At 36.2% G+C, this 17,350-nt stretch overlaps 1 protein-coding gene across 2 annotated transcripts in view; it reads left to right on the top strand.

The window, feature by feature from the left end:
• Positions 1-17,350, top strand: part of PACRG (parkin coregulated) — a 610,713-nt gene that overhangs the window by 591,918 nt on the left and 1,445 nt on the right. The gene's annotated exons all lie outside the window — the stretch shown is intronic.

The following is a 17,350-nucleotide window of genomic DNA, read 5'->3' as shown; positions in this document are numbered from 1 at the left end:
TCAACAGATTGAAGGAAATAGCCATAAGGAAGACAGGAAAAGGCTTCCAGTGCTGTGTAGGATTTTAGCTAGACTTAAACCAGGGAAACCAAAAGATGAAGATGAGGAAGAAGAGAATTCCAGGCCTGAGAGCCAGTCAATGTAAATGCCAAGAGTAAGAAGATAAGAATATCAAGACAAATAGCTACTGGATCATTGCAGGGAGGAGGGCAAGAGAAGAAGAGGACTATTGCTAACTATAAAACTAAACTGGTGAAGATAATGCAATTCTAGCTGAGCTTGTTAAAATCCTATTTGGAAAACACAACGGAGGCTACTGGATTAAAAAAAATTAGTTTATATTCAAGCCCTAAAGAAGAACAATGTACCAAGAAATGTTCAAATTACTGAATAATTGTATTTATTTCACATGCCAGAAAGATGATACAGCAATCTTTAGCAATATGTGAACTGAGAATTACCAGAACAGCAGACTGGTTTTCAGAGGCAGAAGAACTAGAGACCAAATTGCCAACATTCACTAGATAATGGAGAAGAGAATATCCCCCCAAAAATCTGCTTCTGTTTCACTGACTGTGCTATAAAGTCTTGGCCTGTGTGGATCCCAACAAAGTGTGGCAAGTTGTTCAGAGAGATGGGAGTGCCATATCGTCTTACTTTTCTGCTGTCGAAATTGTATGTGGGCCAAAAAGTAATGGTTAGAACAAAACATGGAACAACTGATTGGCTTAAGATTGGAAAAGGAATAAGACAAGGCTGTATATTGTCACCTTTTTTATTTAACTTATATACAAAATACATCATGTGAAATTCCAGGTTGGAGGAGTCAAAAGCCAGAATTAAAGTTCAAGGGGGAAATATCAAAATTCTCAGATATGCAGATGATACCATTCTGAAAGTAAAGAGGAATTAAGAAGCTTTTTTGATGAAGGTGAAAGAGGAGAGTGTCAAAGCTGGCTTAAAGCTTAACATTCAAAAAAACTAAGATCTTGCCAACTGGTCATAACACCCGCTGGCAAATAGAGAGAGAAGCCTAAGTACTGTCAGATTTTATATTCTTGGGCCCAAAGATTACTGCAGATGGAAATTGTAGCCATGAAATTAAAAGACTCTTGCTCCTTGGAAGGAAAGCTTTGCAAATGTAGACAGCATCCTTGTTAGCTTTTAGACCATATAGCCAAAGCTATGGATTTTTCCAGGAGCCATAAATGACTGTGAGAGTTGTATTGTAAGGAAAGGTATATACAGCAAAGTCACTGCTTTCTCAACTTGTGACTGGAAAAAACTTTAGAGAGTCCATTGGACAGCATGGAGATCAAACCAATCAATATTTAAAGAAATTAATTCAGTCTATTCACTGGATGGTCAAAGACTGAAATTGAAGCATAAATATTGTGACCACATAGTGAGAAGATGGGGCCGTTTGAAAAAGGTCCTGATGTTGGGGAAAGATTACAGGCCAAAGGAAAAGGAGATGGCAGAGGATAAGATAAATAGATAACATCATGGAAACAACAAATATATGCAGAGATAGAGGAAGATAGACACGTCTTAGTGTGTGACCAAGGTGTCATCAAGAGTAAGATACAACTGAATAACAAACTAGAAAGATAATAATAGAGTAGCTTGTGAAGGGCTTCAAATGCCAAATGGAAGTTTTCATATTTGATCCAGAAAGTAATGGGGAGCCTATGGAAATTATTGATGTGGTCAGATTCATGATTTAGAAAATTAATTTGACAACTCCCCTCTGGAGTTGGGAGAGACAACTTATTGCAATAGCCTAGGGATGAGATGGTCTAAAGTTCTGAACAAATGATGACCCATTGATTCCTGTTTGCAACCCACTGAAAGAGAAGTGATAGGCTCAAATTACAGGACAGGACATATTTTTAAAGATAACCACTATCTTTGTTTCAAATGAGAAAATAAGTGTAAAGTACTTTAACTAAATTAACCAAAAATTGTACTCTGTATTGCTTTAATTTATTTATTACATATATTATTTTGGCATCAACTGGGTTCTTTTTGAAGAGGGAACTTTCCATTCTATAATGATCTGAGCCAACTGCTTGAAAAATCTACTCTCATTTTGTTAGTATCAGTGCATTACAGAACTCACCCAGAGGAGGAGAGACTTTGTAAAACCTCCGATAGTTCCCAAAGATTTGTGGAAACAAGTGATCACAGCGGTACAACTCTTTTCTGCACTTTAAGCATGATGAGTGACCTAATTATGATTTTGCAATAGTATAAACATTATATCAAGGCCCTGTATGGTTTTTCCTACTCTGTGGCTCTGTTTTCTGTCTGTGTGCTCTTTATCTAAGATTATGTAACACTCCTTTGTTATGATATTGATCATGAGTACAAACACAGGCAGATTTCAAGCCTTAATTCATAATATAGGGGAAAGTATTTACAAAGAATGGATAATTTTAATTTGCTGATACTATTTATAGAAAAATGTGTCTTTATTTTCATTTTAATCCTACAATTAAAAAAAAAGTCCTGACCAAGAACAAATTATATCTGATTTTCCTAATGTTTCCTCTAGGGAAGAGAGGAAAATAAATGTGTGTGTGTGTGTGTGTGTGTGTGTATGTATGTATGTAAAGGTACATATGTCGGGCTTACTATATGCCAGACACTAGACTAAGCATTTTTTACAAATATCTCATTAGATCCTCACAACGATGCTGTGAGGGTAGGTATTATTATTCCCATTTTACAGATCAGGAAACTGAGGCAAACAGAGGATAAATGAGATGCTCAGAATCACACTTACAGTGTCTGAGGCCAGATTTGAATTCAAGTCTTGCAGACTAGGCTCAGAGCTCTATGCACTTGAGTTACCAGCTGTCAAAAAATGGGAAAGTGTGATAACAGCTGCCATTCTGGCTAATTTTCAAGTTTTTTTTTTTTTTTTTACAACAGCAATTTGGAAAGTAACTATAACTATTTCCAATAGCTCTGCATTATTACTAGAAACATCTTAAGTCAGTCAATATTTTCTTTCTAATCAAATAATTTATTCTAATTGTTCTTTGAGTTTTTGACAATTGTCATTCTTCCATGAAAGAAATCATTTAAAATAAATATTAGATTTATTTATCAAATAAAGCAGGAGAGGAACAAGAGAAGAGGACTGTGATTTTGTTGGCACAGGGAACCTCCATGTAAGGAATCTTTCTCTACCTAAGGAGGGGACCCCTACTCTACAACGTATAGGCCTGAAATGCTTCCTGAGGTAAGCACTGAGAGGTTAAGGGAGTTGCCCAAGCTCACACATCTAGTACATATGAGAGATGGGACTTGAACGGAGATTGTACTGGCTCCGAGGCCAGCTCTCTACCTACTATGTCATGCTGTCTTTTAAAATGTTCCAAGGAAAACAGTATGCAATTGTCGTTCTTCTGGAAGCTGCCTTTATTAAACAGAACTAAAGGAACACCTGATTTTTCAGATTTTTTTGTTTCTCAAATGGAAGGAATGGCCAAGACCTTAAAAACTTAAGTAAGAAATGAGTCTAAATGTGAAAAACTTTAACAGCTTTATTATAATTATATAAGAATGTCACTTATGTATATAACAAATCAATTTTAAATTAACAAAATTAAGTATTAGAATTAAACAAATGTAAATACTATTTTTAGCTCTTGACTCATTAATAGTCAAATAAATTGTTCATACTAAAATAAACCATCGACTATACTTCAAAAATATCTGAATGTGGAGTCAGGAAGACCTGAATTCAAATACCATCTCAGAAGCTCATTAACTTTATGACTGATCCTGGGCTGATGATATTATCTCTCTTCCCAGGTTTCTTATAAATGAGTAAATGAGGGCTATTAGGAAAACCTACCTCATAGGGTCCTTGTAAGGATCAGATTAGAAAATATATGTAAAGGGCTTGACAAACTTTAAAGCTTTATATAAAATACTAGGAGGAGCAGCAGCAGCATCACCACAATGCTATCCTGGTTTGTTTTCCTTTCCTACAGAGAGAGATTTTATCCTGGTGAATGAGCTCCAAAGAGTTGTCTTCCTCATCCCATTGCACATATTCCCTTGCAGCGTTATCAAACATACTCATAACACTCCCATGTATGGCCAGAACCAGATAAAAATTTAATTGGAAAATATTTAGCGCAATAAATTAAAATTCAACACAACACAGATGATGTTAATTTGTGACTGTAGGGATTCATTTCTATTTGAATTTGACACCTGCTCTTGGAAATCCTTCCTACCCTTATACTTTCAGCTTCCACCCAGAGAGAAACCCACCTTGAACACTACTTTTTTCTACAGGATAGCTACGGGATACAAGATAATCAACAAGCATGAGACAGTCCTGGACTTAGAACTCATAGTTTCTCTATTTACACAGTATGTCGTTTATTTATTCTATCCAATCAAGTTGGCTGAGAAGAAACAAATGAGATAACCTTTCACCTCAGTCATAAATCTAGTGCAGGTCAATACTGAATAAATCCATTATCCTAATGACTCAGACATTTATGTGAAATTAATCTAAGGTCCCACCTATTTTCTCAGTACAGGTGCCAAGATCACAATAACCACCAACCACAATTGGCACTAATTGACCTTCCTGGTTTTCCTGACAGGAAATATGAATGGGTCTGAGAAGCAAAATTATTCTCTTTATCTTCATTTCTTTGGTGATAATCTATAGATATCAGACTTAATGAGTTAGTAGCAAAAAAGGAACTTTGGATGCCATGTGATGATGGAGCTAATAAAAATTTATTCTGTGTGTGTTTTCATATATTAATCTAGCTCTTGGCATGGTTTTGCTTCTATTTTGCCAGTGGAATTTGTAGTGTAAATACTTAGTCTGCTAGTGTTTTCAAGTTGTACTTGACATTTTTTGGATTTTTTTTCTTGTTTCAAGGAATTCAATAATAGTTTTGTGATCTTATTGGTTGAAATGCAAAGAATTTTTTATGGCTAGCCGTTGGAAGATCATTTTTTTTCTCTTAGCATGTCAAAAAAATTAAACAGATTGGTATGCTGTGATTTATATTACATTATATTGCAAAGATGGCAATTTTCCCTTAGCATAAAAAAATATCTAATCTGCTACTGAAAACAGCCAAGATTTAGTAATTGTCATTGTATATAATAATAAAAGAATATTTAAATAGTTAAATTGGCATTGAATTGAGATCTATGAGATCTCCTATGAGATCTCCAGTGGCTACATTTGGTCAAAGAAGTTGTAATTTTTTTTTTTTTTTTTTTTGGCCCAGATAAGACAACTTTGGTTTAAAGAAAAAAACATTCTTTTTATACATTTTCTTCTTTTCCACTTTTACCTTCTCCTTCACTATCATTGCCCTTACTCCTCCTCTATCCCCATCCATCTCAGATTATCATTTATTTTCCTTTCATTAAAATATCATTTGAGTTTGTTTTTTGTTTTTGTTTTTGTTTTTTTAAGGGAGAGGGACAGCTAGGTGGCGCAGGGGATAGAGCACCAGTCCTGAAATCAGGATGACCTGAGTTCAAATGTGGTCTCAGACACTTAACACTTCCTAGCTGTGTGACCTTGGGCAAGTCACTTAACCCCAATTACCTCAGCAAAAAAAAAAATATATATATATATATATAGGAAAACACAGTTTGGTTTTTTTCCTTAGTTAGCAATATGTATCTTACAACTGCTAAACCCATGAAACCTATGTATAAAGCTAATATAAGTAATATAAATATAAATAATAAAAGTTAAATATAAATTTGTGTTTTTCCCTATAATGAGCCAGTCCTTAATATTTAAAGAAAACACATTTCATTTTAAAATATGATTATCATTCCATCATTTATTTATTTATTGTGATAGATAAGGACCCAAAGCAGACTTTCTAGAAAAAGAGATGCATGTATTTTGATCCAAATATGTTATTGGGAGAAAAAACAAAGACATATGTACTAATGTACCCATAAATGTATATATATATTTGGAGAATAATTAGAGTAAGGAAATATCATTGATTCTTCTTTTCTTTCTTTTCCTTTTCCTTCTTTTAGATGAATTTGCATCTAAAAAAACCTCAATTAAAATTCATTTTAAAGTTCATTAGCAACTTTGTTAAATAGTACTCTAATTCTCCTATAAATTATAAGCTCAGCTCATCACATCTTCATTTCACAAAACTGTTATTCTTGTGTTAAATAACAAACTCTATTTTGCAAATGGACATAATCTGAGAAACCTGAAGCCTATACTAAAGCAAATCAGTAAATGGAGATGCTGGGGAGGGAGTCACCAAAAAATGAGTCTTTCATAAAAGTCCCATTGACAAGAAATTCCACCTTTTCTTACCTGCCAAGACCTGAGTCTGGGACTCTGGTCTCACCTTTCCTGCCAAAAGAGAATGACACTGCTAGAATCCAGTCAGGAATGCAGCACAGGTAAGCTGCTCTCTGTCAGTAGTTACAGGTCCTGGCAGGTCCAACAACTTTAGCTTTCAGCGTTTGAAATGCTATTACCTCGGGATTCGAGAAACCCAGAAATGATTTTTTGATTCCCGAAATAACAAATGGGAGAGGAGACAGTTTTCCCCTTTTCCTCAGTGGTACTTCAGCAAGCATATTCTACATGCAGAATTATTTGCACTTAGCACAGGAGTTTTTACTGTATGCTCAATCTGCCAGGGATTTCATTTGGGAAATTGGGATGATAAATGTGCCTTCCCCAATTTCCTTCTTATTGATTAATGCTCTGTCACTGAGAAAAGCTTCATGCTGTGTTTGATTCAGATCCATGTTCACATGTCACATGCATAAAACTATTGGGCTTCACACCATGCATCCTACATAACATACATACATCCCTTTGCAGGGAAAGTTAAACCTGGGAAGGGCGTGTGTGCAAACCCCTGGGCATGAGTAGCAACTGGCTTCAAAGCCTTGCTTATTATGACATACATTTTGCCCTAGGTGTGCTGAGGAAATCAGTCTGACTCACTGTCTGGGCTGCCAAATAATGTTATAGATGTTCCTCTGTTGCGTTATTCATGATCTTATTCACTTGGGGTGTTTGCTAATTCCTAATAACTGTGTAGATTGGCCATTGCAGTACTTAGCAGGTGACTCTATAGTTGAAATAATCTTTATGGTACAGTGAGTTTTGAGCTACATGATAGAAAGGAGGAGTAATGTTTAGCTTCAGGATATGAGCACTATATATTTAGTGGGAAGAAAAAATTGGTAATAATAGTCTAAATATCACCTGAGTCATCTGCATGTTATTTCTCTTCTCATCTGATTTTCTCAGGTCCTTTTTAATCTAGGTTCCCAAACCACTAATCTTTTTATTCCAGGAATAATTTGATGCCCTGTCTTCTGGGCATATCAAGATCTTGGGCAAATTCTCTTATTGAGGATGGACATCACAGGGCTCCTAGAGAGAATCAAATGGGCTTGCTTTCTACTGATTAATCCAGCTCTCCCATTTTTGGCAGCACACCCAATAGGGAGGTTTTTTAAAATTCATCTGAATGGTTTCTTTCCTTGACATGGTGATGACTTTTTCCTTAGCCATTAATATAAAGCACATGGAGATTTCACAAATTATACCAGTTATTTGAATCAAAATGAACATATTTCAGGTATATTGACCAAGCAATTAAAAAATAAGGCATCTATTTGCTTCATATTTCTTCTACGTAAAATAATGTATATAAATACAATTCACAAACATCACAATTTCTTAGCCAATCTCAAAGCACGGCAAATTCATTAGTTTTCTTTTTCCATTTTTTAGACTCAGAAACAGCCTAATTTGAATGACTAAAGCTTTCTTTCTGTAATTTAGGAGAATATATGCATCTATCTGAAGTTGAGATGGTTTCCCCAATTGGGCGAATTGCCAGTGTTTCCTTTTGGCACAAAGGAAACCAATAACTTTGATTTTCTAAATCAGATTTTTATCATGGATTCTTCCAGCAGTTTTTTGAAGTTTATGATACCCTTCACAGAATGTTTTTAAATGCATAAAATACACAGGATTACAAAGGAATATCTACATCTATATCTATATCTGTGTGTGTGTGTGTGTGTGTGTGTGTGTGTGTGTGACACAAACCCCAGGTTAAGAAACCTTGACCAAAATTAACATAGCCAATACTTATTCTCATAAGTGGACCTGGGTGATCATACTTTTAAGTAGGAGAGCTATGAAACCCATTTAACTAGATTCAAGTTTCCTGAGAGCAATTTCTTCTCATTATTTTGCATCTCTCCATAATGCCTAATACAGTACGCAGTTTGCACAGGGCTTTCAAGTCAATAAGTAATTGTGCATTGATTGACTTTGTTATATATCTTTTTTGATCAATATGAGGAACTAAAAAGCCCACTGTGCCAGGCTGATAATTCCATGTTCTAACCACCCCTAAGGTTCTCTCCCTACCTGAACTCTAGTTCTGACCCTCCCCTTTCCCTGTTATAGCCAGTGACCAAAGAAGACATGAAAGAACATGGGTTTAGGAGCCACAGGGATGTTAACAGAATATTTAATCAAAAGCTTCATGATATCTTTTTTTGCTGGTTGTTTCCTGTCGCTGCTGATTAACAAAGAATGTAGAATTTAAAGATTTTTCATGTAAATGTACATTTTTTTGCAGTCACTAAATAAGGCAGCAATTTTTAAGATCCTTCTCTGTGATTCCAAGTGCTGGATGGTGACTCTAAGTGAATGAGGAAATGGGACCCACAAACACAAATGTATACACATATTCCACCCATAAAATGTGGCAGCCATGGGGGCAGAGGAAGGATTCTGGTCTGAAAATTCTAAGATGCTTTAATAAATTGCTAAATTGAGTTCTTTTAAGGTATCTCACATTTTCTATTCATTTTGGCCCCCAAATATTCCTGAAAGGCTATAACTGTATCTCTCCCTTTGCACTATTTACATATATCCCCTCCACAAAAACAAAGTTCTTTTGTCAGAAATGAAACCTCTCTTGTGTACTCTCTTTCTGAAGGTTGCTAAACACCACAGACTCCCTGCACCATTATTGGCAGCATCCTTTGGCATCTCCAGATACACACGACGATTTCTCCTAGGCTCATGCACATAGGCCGAAAGGGATCTTAGCAGCATTTACCCCCAAACCCCTCATTTTCCAGAGGAGGGAACCTGAGCTTAGGGCACTTATGCAACTTGCGGGGAGTTACCCAGGTAGAAAGTAACAAAGCCAGCATTTGATCCTGTGATCCCAACATCACACTCTCCCCAGTCTATTGGGAGGAAAGGATGATAAATTACTTAATCCTTCTGGTTACATGGGCTTAAGAATAAAAGGAAGCAAGAGGCAGTGCAGCCGTGTGTTCATCTTGCGGAGACCTCGCTGCTCTCTGACTGCCAGTTGTCACCAAGATGTGCGACGACCCCACTGGTTGGCGGCTCGCAGAAGTGGGTGGCTGTCCTTTTGTCTTTTGTTGTTGTTTCTTTTCACTCCAGTGACAGACATTCCAGAGCCACAAAATATTCCAACTCCAACTCACATTTTGAATAAGCAGTTTCTGTTCTGTTCACTCATCCATCAGACTTACACACTGTCAGCAGGTGGGGATGGGGGGGAGAAACGACATATTTCACTTACTCCTACGGCCTGTTTTTTAGAAAAGAAAAGAATAGATTGTTATTGAAACAAATCTCCGCTTGTCCTCCCTACTTGATAGTAAGCAGTGACAAAAACAGGGTATGTTCAGCTTCCCACTGCACACCAATCTTCCCAACTTCAAACTTTTTCTAGCAACCAAATAAATCTCTGTGATCTCTTCAGTTCTTGACCTTTTCAGCTAATATGGCAACAAAAGGCTCTATTTATTGGTGAGTATTATGTTGTCTACAAGGAACTGGATGGAGACCATCTCATTTCATCATTACTGTCAGCCCTCAATAGGGTCAGTGCTGTGGGTTCTTGCTACCCTGTGAAAATGCTGACCATGTCACATTCTGTCTCTCCCCATTCTTCCCCACCCACATTATGACTGAGTTCATCAAAGTTCATATTGTGGGGAAAGGGGTACAGGGGAAAAAAAGAGGGAGTTGTACACTTTTCAGCTTCAAACCTCCCCACCTGCAGTGAAACTCTCTTACCTGGACAACTGTGGATTTTGTTCCCCTGGTGGTCCCAGTTGAGGTCTTTACTATACAAGAGATAGTATAGAAGAGCAGAAGAAAAGATATTTTTAAAGATCAGTGCTACAAATTTGTAAGGTGTGAATTAGGAGGATAAGGATACCTATACATAAGAGGTAGAGATACTACCTAGTATCCCCAATCTATTGCCAGGAAAAGATGATATTCATATATATGAATATCCATACTAGCTGGAGATAATGTAACTATGGTTCTAGAAGAATGCAGCTAAAATAATTTAGCATATTGCTAAAGCTTGCACATAATACATATATTATGTAAAAAATGTGTGTACATATATATATATATACATATATGATGGATATCAAATAGACACATCCTGCCATGTTTATTTTATTATGACTTAAATTCTTCTTCCCCCAGTTTTTTCCTTACTAACAGGTCATCTCATCCTATTTCTTTACTTGTTCCTATCTCCTTTCCATTATCAGTACTTCCTTACAACTAAAATAAGCTCCTACTACCCAAACACCAAGTTCCTCCCTCCTTTTATTCCAGATAAAGCTCAAGAAGATGCATTGCTATCTGCCTGGGATTTAAAGTGACCTAGGGACTGTTGGGCCTTCCCATCTTGCTTGTATTGTCTCCCTTCATTAGAGAGTGAGTTCCTTGAGAACAGAGATTGTCTTACTTTTTTATTTTATTTATTTCCTCAGTGCTCTGTACATAGTAAGAGTATAATAAAAGCTTTTTCATTAATTTAAAGTCGACTTCTAGAAGCACATTTCCCTAATGGGATTGTGCAATTATAATATTTCTATTGTGGCCATTCCAAAGCTCTTCTCAGCCTTTCTGATATTCTCATTTAAATAAACTCTTCCAAAATATATCCATCTATAAATATGCGTGCATATGTATTTGTGTAGGAAATTGTCATTTTTCTTGATTGACTCCAAAATGGGGAAAGGAAACTTTTATGTGATTTTTGTAATGCTCATATATTTTATGAAGCTCCTACTATTTTGGATACTTAAAGCCAATTAGCTTCTCACAAGTTAGTTGAAAGATTTCCACTCTGAGGCAGAAAAGTAAAACATACCTATTTAGGAAGGGCCTTTTGAGAGTTATTTAGAGTACAAGTCAAATGAAGAATTCATATGAATACTATTAGTGTGACTCATAATCCACAGCTATGGAAATGAACTGTTTTTCTCTTCCTCCTGCCCTTCCTGCTCCCCCTACCCACCCCTAATTCCATAAAACATGGTAGCAACTGATTTTCTGCTTATTATGAAGTGGCAGAAAGCTGCCCTGATGACTTTGTGGAAAAAGTCAGAAGAATTTAAGAAACAGCATAAGCTTTTCTTAAATGTTGCCTGGGATTGCAATTATTTTATTTGAAACTTGGGTCTGGGATTGCAGTTAAACCTTTGTTAGGAAAAACTAAATCAAAAACAAAAACATTGTACCATTTTTCATCCCACTACTCAAACAACTGAGATTGATGCTTTCATAGTATGCATAAAACATGAATAAAATGAACATTTTCCTGTTTATATTTTAGTGTAGAACTAAATGTACTAGGGATGGTTTGTATGGCTGAATGCCATAGATTCTGGTTGCTAATCCTGATTCTACTACTGGATTTTCTGGACCACGTTAATTGAAGTTTCTGTACCCTATGTCTGTCATAGATAAAGCGGGATTATTCATATCTCGCTTATAGAGACATAATTATGATTCATCTGTGAAGAGAATGAATGAATGAATAGCTAGGAAGCTCCTAGAAATCTGTGGATGAAAGGCATCAGGCAAAAGCCTAATAATGCTTGTTATTAGTAATAATGTTTGGAGTTTGCAGGAAGGGTAGAAATTGAAGGTGTGGATTCATGCAAAGGGGCTTCTATTTGGGGCAAAATCCCACTCACTTGTGGAATTCCTCCAGTGAAAAATAGGTACTGAATCATCTCACAGATTTAGGGAATGTCTATATCTGGGTACAAATAGATTACCCCATATGTGAACAGATTGGGATTGGATCCATCTTGTCTAAGTGAATCTTTCAGGATCTTAAACTATAATGCCCTAAAGCATAATGCCTCCAACCTATCACTGTGTAGGAGGAGGGCCAGCAAACAAAGCCTCCCCCAAATAAAGTGAGGGCTCAGTCAATGGGCTACTAAAGGACACAGAAGATATAATGCTGAATTTGGATTCAAGAAATCCCAAGTTCTAATTCTGCATAATCATATGACCCTGGCAATGTCTTTTACTTTTTCAACCTCAGTTTCTTCATCTGTAAAAAGAATATATCATCTACCTCAGAGGATTATTATGAGCATTAAATGGAATAATCTATGTAAAATGCTTCACAAATTTTAAAGCATCATATAAGTGTTAGCTGTTACCTTTTTATGGTCTTTGCCTTCAATTCAGTTTTTAAAAATCTGTTTATTGCTCATGTTTGCCTTTAGATCCCTAGCTTCTAAGGGCACATACCCTAATATACAGAAGCTGCTTCATTTTTGGTGGATATGTTGCATTTGAGCCCTGCCCCCCTTTCTTTGACAACTGCTAATAGTTCCGATGTGGCTGGAATTATTTTCAAGGGCATGGGATTCAGTAGGTCCAGTATCAATACTAGGGATTTGGGGACCATTCCATGGCAGTATCCACAGACCTTATTTACAACCAGTTCTTGAATTTTCCATTACTAGACAGAACACACATGGTTATAATTATTATTATTCTATTCCCTTTTTTTCCTCACTAATAACCTGAGCAAAACAAGAATTTTCAGATAACTGAAAAATATAGATTCTTAGTGTTTCAATAAGAGGTAATGAGTCACTGTAATCTGCCTGTATCCTCTATTTCTCTTCCTTGATAGCCACAATTCTTCTTTACTAATACCTCTAGGATATAATCCCCTCTCCCCTCAGCCACTGGGAACATCTGGTGAATGGGTCTTCTTGATCTCCCCATCTCAAGTCTCTTCCTTCCGATTTAACCTTCATTCAGTTGTCGAACTGATCTTCCTAAAGCTCAAGTCTGATCATGTCTCACCCCCCCCCCCATCCCACTACTTTTTATTTCCTTTAGAATCAAATGGGAAAATCCTCCAGTTGGTTTTTAAAGTCCTTCATACCCTGGCCCCTTGCCACTTTCCCAGTCTTCAGCATTTCACCGTCTTCCATATCATTAAGTGACACTTGTCTCTTTGCTGCTCCCTCCCGGCTTCCTTCAAGTCCCAGCTAAAATCTCACCCTCCACAGGAACCCTTTCCCCATCCCCCTTACTGCTCCTGCCTTCCCTCTACAACTCCTTCCTGTACATAATCCTGTACCTAGCTTGAAGATAACTGGTTGTACGATGTCTCACCAGTTAGACTGTGTAGGCTTCTTGAGGGCAGGAAATGCTACTAGAACTGAGGGCAGGACCTGGCCCTTTGTAGGAGTTTAATGTTTGTCAACATGATCTACTTGGGAAAACATCAAAAACCTTAGTAAGCACCAGCCCCGAGTGTGTCAAACTCAATCCATACTTCAGGAATAAAGTCTTTAAATAAGTTTGTGACAGGAAGAACTCATGATCACCAGAGACTACATTTTGAGGCTTTTCTGCATTGATGAGCTCCAAGAGGAGAATACTTTGTATGCTACTGTGGACACAATTCCAACTATTTTCAATATTTCCCCCATTTTCATGTAATAATAATAATAATAATAATAATTGACATATAGCACTTTAACATTTGCAAAACATATTATATTATTTCACTTGAATCCTGCATCAACAGTGTACAGTGTAGCTACTATTACATACTATATTATTATCCCCAATCCCCCTCACATATATCACACACATATGTGTATATATATATATATATGTATAATATATATATTATACATATATATATATATATATATATATATATAAACTCTGTGTTTGTATGTGTGTGTAAAGAACAACATCAGATGATCCTCGGCAACTATTACATTCTATATTGTTATCCCTAATCCCTACATATATATGTATATATAAATATATATGTGTGTATGTACGTATATATATATGTGTGTGTGTGTGTGTGTGTATCTATATATCAAGAAAGAAAGAACAATGTCAGATGGCCCTGGGCAACTCATATAACCCCCGTTTCCTGAGTTTACTTATGTGTAAAAGGAGGATAATAAAAGCATCTACTTCCCAGAGTCATTGTGAGAATCAAATGAAATATTTGTAAAGTGCTTAGCAAATGTCTGGTATGTAGTAGAGCTATCAAATGTTAGCTATTAATAATATTATTTTTATTTGAATCAAGTTCTTCCACATATTTAAGTCCAGCACTCTGCCTATTTCTCTTATGCTTGATTCTCAGTAAAATGATCAGAGAAAGCTGCATTTGAAGTGATAATTGTCTCCCCTTTAACGAAGATAAGTTATTTGTAGTGTTTCATGGTTTTTTCCCCTCAAGATTTAACATTAGCTATGTTAATGCTGACATCAACGAGAGGGACTTTGGGTATAATATATGCTTATAAATTTATAGACATACATGTACATAAAGATATGCGCATGTATACATGCAAATAATGAGACAATTCTCCTTTCTCTTATTCCTCCTTTACTTTTTTTATCCTTTTCCTTTGATTTGTTATTCTTCCCTTCCACAATTTAACACAGAAAAGCCAAAACTATTGGCTGTGCTTTAGTACCCTAACTCACTTTCAAGCTAGTTACCCTCATTCTGAAAGCCTTGCTTCATCCCTGCCTTGTAGCTTTAGATTCCAGTGATGATTTAATGTTGATGCATTTATGATCTCACTGGGCTGGGCATTTCCTTCCACTCTCTCTACAGCCTCATCCTAAAACAGTGTAGGCTTTGGGGCTAGAAAAGAATCTTGGAGATGACTTTGTCCAATCCCTTTTTGTACAGATAGTGAAAGTGAGACAAAACAGTGAATTCTCTTCCCAGCCCCGCTGTGGGGAAGTAGCGGAGCTGGGATCTGGAGGCAGGTCTTCAGTCCCACAATCCAGTGTTCTCTTCCATACACCCTGATGCCTTATGATGTGGAATTCTTGCCTGTGTCTTTATGCACCTGCTTCACAGGTAAATCAGCTCATATGCTGGCTTTTGAAAATCTTTATGGATGGGACTAGTAAAATGTTCAAACTGCCCATCCTTCACTTTCACTACCTAACTGGCTCACTAACCTAATTCACTCTTTCTGAAGCCTTACAAGTCCATGATTAAGCCTTTTGAGTCACTTTTACATGCATAAATTATCATTAGCAATATGTTTGAGGTCTTTTAGTTGCAATCACTAGGCATCTTTTAATTGCCCTATGGGTCACCTGATATTTTAAGTTTTTGGAACTTCCATAATTCGCAGCCTTATAACATCATGAAATATTTTTTTAAACTCTCTATTGAAGCAGCAAGAAGCTTAGACTGGAAATGTTAAGTAATTTCCCAAATGTAATCTATCCAATTTCATCCTCCTATTCAATTTTAGCTCTTTGTCCATCTGTAGTGCTCATCCAATACACAGTAGATGGATTAATACGATGGGTCATCCATCCAATGGCTTTTCATAACCCGAGAAAAACCAGTTTTTCATTTACTGTTTTTCTAGGTTAGAGAATTTTTTATTCTTCAATTGTTTTAATATTGCTTGATCCTTCAGGACTCCATTTGGGGTTTTCTTGGCAAAGATACTGGTTTGCCATTGCCTAGTCCAGCTCATTTTACAAAGAGGGAAACTGAGGCAAACAGAATGAAGGAATTACCACATAGCTGGTAAGGGTCTGAGGTCAGATTTGAGCTCAGGAAGACACCAAAAGTACTCCTTTTCCTGAGTTCAAATCCAACCTCAGCACTTAATTGTTGGTATGATTGATCCTGGTTATGTCACTTCATTTACCTCAATTTCCTTATATGTAAAATGAGCTGGAGAAGGAAATGCCAAACCGCTTCAGCATCTCTGCCAAGAAACCCCCCAAAAAACAAATAAGGGGGTCATAGAATCAAAGTGGCAAAAAAGACAACTGAAAGGTCCTGAAGAAGAACCAAAAAAGTTCATAAAGGCTTATTATCAGAAGGTGATAATCAGAAGATAATAAATGTTTTTGCCATGAAAGCCCACAAAACAGACAAAAATTCCAAACAATCTTCATTAAATGTAGGTATAAAAATAATATTCAAAGGTAGGGTAGTAAATTCCTATGTAATTAAATTTAATTTTTACTTGTTTAAAAAACAGATCTTTTTCCAATATTAGAATGGTTATTGGCTTACACAATATGAGTGTTTACTTCATTTTCAAGATTTGGAAACAGTACCAGTCCGAAGTCTTTATATACTTCTGAAAGCAATAATACACTAATGAAAAGACTTCTGTTGTCATGTGTGTATGTATTTGTACTTACATACATATTTATAATATATATATATATATATATATATATTCCTTTGAAAGGATAAGCCATAATGCTTTGGTTGGCATACTGAAGATAAGAAGTATTATTTAATATACTGAATTTTTCATCCATCTATCAGTTGTGCTGGTGCTATGTCACACCAATCTGAGATTTAGTCACCGGAGAGAGGCAGCCACCCATGACTGCCTTAAAATTTAATTCTTACAACACTATTTTCTTTCCTAAGGTAATCTCTCTAAAATAATATACTATTTGTGAATATGTAGTTTTTAGACAAACAAGTCAAAGTCACCAATAGTCATATGAAAAAATGCTCTAAATAATTATTGATCAGAGAAATGCAAATTAAAAACAACTCTGAGATACCACCTCACACCTATCAGTGTGGCTAATAGGACCATCCATACATTTTGATCCAGCAATATCACTGCTAAATCTATAACTCCAAAAAAAGGGGAAAAGATCCATTTGTATAAATACATAACAGCTCTTTCTGTGGTGGCTAAGAGTTAAAAATAAAAGGGGGCCCATCTGTTGGGGAATGTCTAAAAGGGCTGTGGTAAATGATTGTAATGGAATATTATCGTGCTATGAGATAACAAGCAGGATGATTTCAGAAAAACCTGGAAAAACTTATATCAACAGATGCATGGTAAAGTGAACAAAATCAGGAGAACGATGTGCACAGTAACAGCAATATTGTTGGATGGAGAACTGTGAATAAATTAGCTACTCTAGACTACTTCTTTCTTTTATCTGTCT

This window comes from Sarcophilus harrisii, chromosome 4, assembly GCF_902635505.1.
Source record: "Sarcophilus harrisii chromosome 4, mSarHar1.11, whole genome shotgun sequence".
In the NCBI taxonomy this organism is placed as follows: domain Eukaryota; kingdom Metazoa; phylum Chordata; class Mammalia; order Dasyuromorphia; family Dasyuridae; genus Sarcophilus; species Sarcophilus harrisii.
This window is presented reverse-complemented; position numbering and strand designations above follow the sequence as displayed.